This window comes from Cyanistes caeruleus, chromosome 1 (genome assembly GCF_971803275.1).
Source record: "Cyanistes caeruleus chromosome 1, bCyaCae1.hap1.1, whole genome shotgun sequence".
Lineage (NCBI taxonomy): Eukaryota > Metazoa > Chordata > Aves > Passeriformes > Paridae > Cyanistes > Cyanistes caeruleus.
In genome coordinates, this window is record NC_141701.1 from 7773950 (window position 1) to 7780167 (window position 6218).

The window sequence follows — 6218 nt, forward strand, 5'->3', positions numbered from 1 at the left end:
ACAGCAGCTGGATGGGAGTTTGGTCCTTTGCCAACACTTACCCACCAATGTCATCTCATACTTAAAAGAAAAAGGTTTATTTATATTCCTCCAAAAGCCTCAAAGTCTCAAACTATGCAGCAAGCATCACCTTAGGCTATGAAAATAAGGAAAAGAAGAATCAAGGGGGCAGGAACTCAGTTTAGGGATGAGCAAATGGAAGGAGAAGCAAATGAGTCCAAGGTCACAGCTTGCCTGGTCCACACCTAGGTGAGCTCAGCTCCTCTTCCAAACCCTCTGTCAGACAAGGATTGCCAATCCATTCCAAGTAATTCTGCTTTACTTTCAGAAGCCAGTGTCTACTGTTTATGTCAATTAAACATGAAGGAAAAAAAATTAATTATTGTTAAAATTGAGATGGGTTAGTTTGGCATAGAGGTTAGAAATGTTCCTAAAAAAGAAACAGTTCAGAAAATAACATATTTTTGCTTAATTCTGTTTATTCCACATCTGAAAGGACAATGTTTTTACTTTTCCTGCACAATGTATGTGACAATGTATATCAAGTCATATCATAGAGGTCATTATTTTGCTACTCAGAGACTTCAAATACTTCAGATGATAACTGAAATCATAAAATACCAATTTCAGCCACCAGGAGACTCATCTTGGTGGGGTGAAGGTGCAGATCCTTTCCCATGTCACTCACTGGCATACTTGGAAAGAGATCTCTGTGTTGGTACACAGCAGTCTCAAGTACTTACACATCTGTACGAGCAGGTGTGAGGTTAAGTCCCAGAACACATATTATGCAAGGCAAGTGATAGACCAAGACATATTTGTTTCCTAACTCCATAATTAGGTTCCCAAATGAGTGACTGCTGATTGCTTAGCACTTTTTAAAGCCTTAAGGCTGCAACTTCTGCAAAATTAATGAAAGTGGTTTCAGGGGAACTTTACAGCTTGCACAGAATCTAAAAAATTATAGTCCTCAGGAATTTTGCTCCTTCTAACCAAAAGAAAAGATCTGGATCCACAGAAAGATAAATGTAAAAATAATTCAGAGAAGCTACAGGATTTTTAAATTTGAAGCATATGGGGATCAAATATATAATGCCTGGCAAAATATAAACTCACATTTTAATGTCTAGATAGCCAGAATATGACTTTAGTCAATGATTTTCTCATTTTGATTTATTTATTTAGTCATAAGTTTTTCATGGGTATTGATCTCAGAAAGTTTAAATAGGTTTCTTTCTATCTCAAGACAGAATTAAGTAGGAGACCTAAGCTGTTTCAGTTCTGGTTTTCTTTCTTCTGCCATGTCAAAAATAAAAACCCAAACATGTTTTGATTTTTCATTCATTTAATTATTGTTTAACAACTCCTGAAGTTAAAACCAATATTAACACAGGAGCTGCCAGACAGAATCAAGCCAGCAATCTCTCTAATTCAGTTCTGTCTCCAGGGAAGACCAAAGCTGAAATAAGAAGGTACAAAAAGACCTATGAGCATGCAGGTATGGAATAAATTGCTTTCTTTTAAAATATATGTTATAATAAGAAAGATAGAAGTGATATCTAGCCAAGGGTTCATATATTCAGTAGAATCATGCTCTGTCTTATTTTTGTTACCGGTATTCCTGGAAATAAAGAGAAGGAATGCAAACAAGAATGCCCAGTGCAAGTGCCACTGACCTTTGGAAATAATTGGATGTGGATCCAAATCTGGCAGCCCTATCATGTACTAAAGTCTCTTAAAATCATCCTATCCATCAGCTGGACAGGGAAAGAGAAACATGGAAGAAAAGGTCACATTAGCAGGAAGCAGCTGGCCTGATTCCACAAGGTTTATCTTATTTATTGGGACCAGTTTCTGCTCTTCAGTTTCCAAATTCATGCCAAAATCTGGTGGCACAAGCATGCACAGAATTTCACACTTTGATATGTACTGCATCAGGGTGACATTTCAGAAATGATATGCAAGGACTTACACTCACATGACTGTAAATAATAGTGGTCCAATTCCCCAGAGATGGCACTAAACTCCTACTACATCCTCTGCAAATACTGCCAGGCACTGCAGATTGGCTCTGCAGTGTACACACACATAAACCACCTCTCTTTAGTTGAAAGGCTGAAGCATTTATTAGAGGAAAGGATTATAATGATGCAGTTTAAACACTGATAACTAAAAATGAATTGATGGGAGAAAAAAAAAAACAAAACAGCTTAGTAAGAGGTTAATTCTTCCTTCAGCATATGGACAGCAGTGCTTCTACCATTAAAGAAAAATTCATTTTGTGTTTCCAGAGTTGTTTTCCTCTTGGGCTCTTAAGGAAAAGGGATTTCCCAAACCACTATAGATCACTCCTATAACCCCAAACATTTGTTCTATTTTTTGAGCTAGTACATGAAGCATTGAATAATGAGCGACAGATCTTCTGAAGAAATCCATGGACAGTAGTATGGAGATAGCTCAGCTGACTTTATACCTGAGTTATTGCTGGGGCACAGGCACTTGGAGGCCTTGTGGGAAGCCAGAATATCCAGAATAACCATTTCAGGAGGAATCCTGCACTCACAGAACTAAGCCCTCCTTCAGCCAGTTTACATTCTGAACAGACAAGGTGTGAGAGGAGAAAGGGAAAAGTAGATCAGAAAAGCATTAAGAGCAGATCTTCAGGGGGCTTGCTGATATATCCCACTGACTGCATTACTGCCCATCACCAAGGTCATTTATTATGCCTTTTTCAAGCAATCCAGTGACAGGAAAGTCCTGAGTGCAGGGAGTTATCTCTGTATAAGGACTAGTTCTGTCCTCACCACAGCTAGTGAGGAATGGTGAGAAACCTCCCAGATCTAAGTAGATCATATCAGGAATTATGATCTGAAGCTTGAGATGTTTATCTGAACATCTCTGGTTTCCCAGATGAGTTGTATCCAAACTCAACCGTCTCAGAGTATTCTTTGCAAAACTTCTTGATTTTGTCTCCCTGATCTGGTATTTTATGGATAGAACCATAGAATTGTTTAGGTTGTAAAAGACCTCAAAGGCCATTGAGGTCAGCCATTAGCCCAGCACCACCATGGTCACACTAAACCAAGTGCCAATGACCAAAGATCAAAGGATTCAAATACTTAGAGATCCCTCAGTGTGGATCTCCACAGAACATTGCTGTTTCACCAGTCTCAAAGATCTCCTTCAGAGTGACAACTGCCCCAACACTGCAGAGAAAAAAAAACCTCCAAAAGAAATCTAGAAATGCAATTTTTCAACAGCAGTGTTCACATCACTTTCCTACACAGATTTTAACCCAACATCTCTTAACAAGTAAAGACAGACTCAACAGAATATTTTCTGCCATACACCCTTATAAACACCACCAATCCTCCCCAGAGCAGCTTCCTGTTTAGATGAAACATCTAGTTTTTGTTTTCTTCAATTAAAAAAAATTCATCTTTTGCACTGGTCTCTGAGAGTGGAGTAATGTGTATTCTCAAGGAAATTTCTCAAGATCAAGCTATAGACTTAAGGATTTTTTTATTATTATTATTATTATTTTTGTTCTTTGGTGTTTTCTTTTCCCTTTCCACAAGTTGATTGGAGACAAATCAGTCTAAAGAAATAATGACGTGTCTGAAGACACGTTTTAAGCAGAAAGAAAAATTCATCAGTCACATTGCTTGTTCTGAATCATTCACTCAACTCTACTACTGACAACTTGGAGTTCATCCAAAGGTTCTGTGCTCCATATTGTGTTCAGAAGCAAATATTCTCTAAAGAAATGTGTTCGCATGTTAATGACTTACTTGCCTTCAGTAAGCAGCTACACATGTCTATAGAAATTATACCAAGTTTAAGATTCTGTTGGTAACAGCTTTAATGCAACATCATACATTTTATTTTCAGATGCAGCAATCTGTCCCATCCTAATTCTGGGACTGCTAAGATCATCCTTACTAAGTCTGTAAATCACAGAGCAGCTGCAGTTACCTGCAACACAAAGGCTGGGCTAGAGCTGCTTAAGCTCCTCCTTCACAGCACTGCCAATGCACCTTAATAATAATTCCTGAAAGAACTGAAAGAAATCACTAATCCTTTAGTTTAAAATGTGTATTCTTCATTGTGAGTAGGTAGTTCTTCAAAACTTCTGGATGAGCCAAAAAAATAAAATAAAATAAAATGTTGCTTTGCTATTTGATAAGGGAGAAAGCATATCTTGCAAGGTCCAGGTGCAACAAAATCATAATGAGTCTTAAAGGAATGGAGTCTAAAGGAATGGGGTCTAAAGGAATGGGGAAAAGCTTTCCTGAAATGAAACATCCCCATGCTGCACAGAAGTCCCTTATCTTTTAGGGCAGTAAACATCATGTAAAGATTCCTCTCATATTCCTCTATGTTTGATGTTTGTTGCTTCAGAGAGCAGTTTTGCTCACATCTTAAACCTGCTCTCCATTTCTTGCACGATTTTCTTGAGAGATGGTTTAATATGAAACATTCCTGAGGTACCCAGATTTATTTATATTATTTATTTATATTATTTATATTATTTATATTATTTATATTATTTATATTATTTATATTATTTATATTTAAGATTATATTATTTATATTTCATAAGATATTTTCCCCCCAATTTGGGGGCTTACTAAACTAAGCCCAACTGCAAAATCATGCTTTGACAAATTCAGACCAACGTTCTGAACCCATCTCTCCATCTCTAATCAGCTGACTTTAAATTAATCAGAAAAAAACTTCTTTGCTCCTCTCAGTGGAGCAACTTCATTTCTGATGTGTTACAGAAGTGTCCCATCCTGTGCTGTAGAAATCAGATATTCACTCGCAAAGAACTGAAAATTAGGCTCAGTTCACCTAACTGTAGTTATCTCATTGAGTCTTCCAGGCATTGGTAGCAGAAAATTAATCCATTAGGAGAGGTCTAAACAGAAATAAAGATTTTGGCTGTCTCTATGTGCAGTTAATAGCTCCACAGATGGCTCTATCCAGGTGAAATATAGACTCTAAAATACAAGAACCAAAATCTCTAGTCTTATTTTCAAAGGTAATAAATAATATAAGGAGAGGATTAAAAAATGCTCAGTCTCTTTCAATTATAAACATGGAACTACTTCCCATTTGGATTACTCTTTGCTAGTGCTGATTTCTATGATAGATATATTCTGGCCTATATGTACCATACATTGGTGGCATTCTCCTTTCCCTAGGAAATCCACACTACGTAAATAAAATAAAAAAGTTTATACACTTTCTTTCATTATATTAGGAATATTTAATAAACAAAAGCAATTCAAGTATATATAGGCAGGTGGATAGATAGGCAAGATAGATAGATGATAGATAGATGATAGGTAGATAGATAGATAGATAGATAGATAGATAATAGATAGATAGATAGATAGATAGATAGATAGATAGATAGATAGATAGATAGATAGATATAATATATGCATGACCTCTATACAGACTAAAGTGACTCATTTACAGCTATATAATGAAATGGCTTTCAAGCTTCTGGGTTATTCCCTGAAAGAGAATGAAAAGTATAATTAGGGTTAATTTCACATAAAACCTTTCTGGAATATTTTTATGTGCAAGATAATAGGTTACTTTCCAAAAAGGAAAATAAGGAAAGGTAAGGCTGCAATGATAGTGGAGACTCATGTGTCCTAGAAGACTTTTTCTAGGTCACTGTGTGGGGACAGGATAATACAAAGGCAAAAGAAACACTTTAAGATTTCTTCAGGGACTCCCAGATGTGTCCTTCCGGCACAGAATGTGTCATTGTATTCTTGCAGCACTATGTGCATGTTTGGAGGGTACCAAGGAATTGATACCATACCTGGGAACTACTGAACAGCTTCTTGCATCTCATTGTTCATTCCCCCAGACAACAGCTCTGGTCTTACTCTGCTAATGTCCTGAGCAGTCTTCTAAACACCTGCTACAGCACATGATTAAATTGTACTGTGTTGGCATTGTATCTGCAGTGCCAGGGGACATTGCAGAAGTTTCTTTTAGGTGTATCAGAAAGAAGGACTATGACATAAATCAGTGTCTCCAGGGTACTCTTTCAAGCCCTGACATTAGAACCTTCTCAAAATTTCTCAGTCTCCTGTTTTCAGTAAGATCTAGAGGCCACATCCAGAACACAAACAAGAGAGATGGCTTTCCTTACTCTAAGACATGGTTAATATTTTCAGGCATTATCAAAAACT

At 36.9% G+C, this 6218-nt stretch overlaps 1 long non-coding RNA gene across 1 annotated transcript; it reads right to left on the minus strand.

Annotated features, from left to right (window-relative positions):
* Positions 1–1333: 1333 nt before the first annotated feature.
* On the minus strand, positions 1334–6015 carry LOC111925229 (uncharacterized). Its single transcript, XR_002862128.2, has 3 exons — positions 5843–6015; positions 2474–2595; positions 1334–1459 (listed from the first exon to the last, which is right to left on the minus strand). It is a non-coding gene; the product is annotated as an uncharacterized LOC111925229 (long non-coding RNA).
* Between the last annotated feature and the right edge of the window lie 203 nt (positions 6016–6218).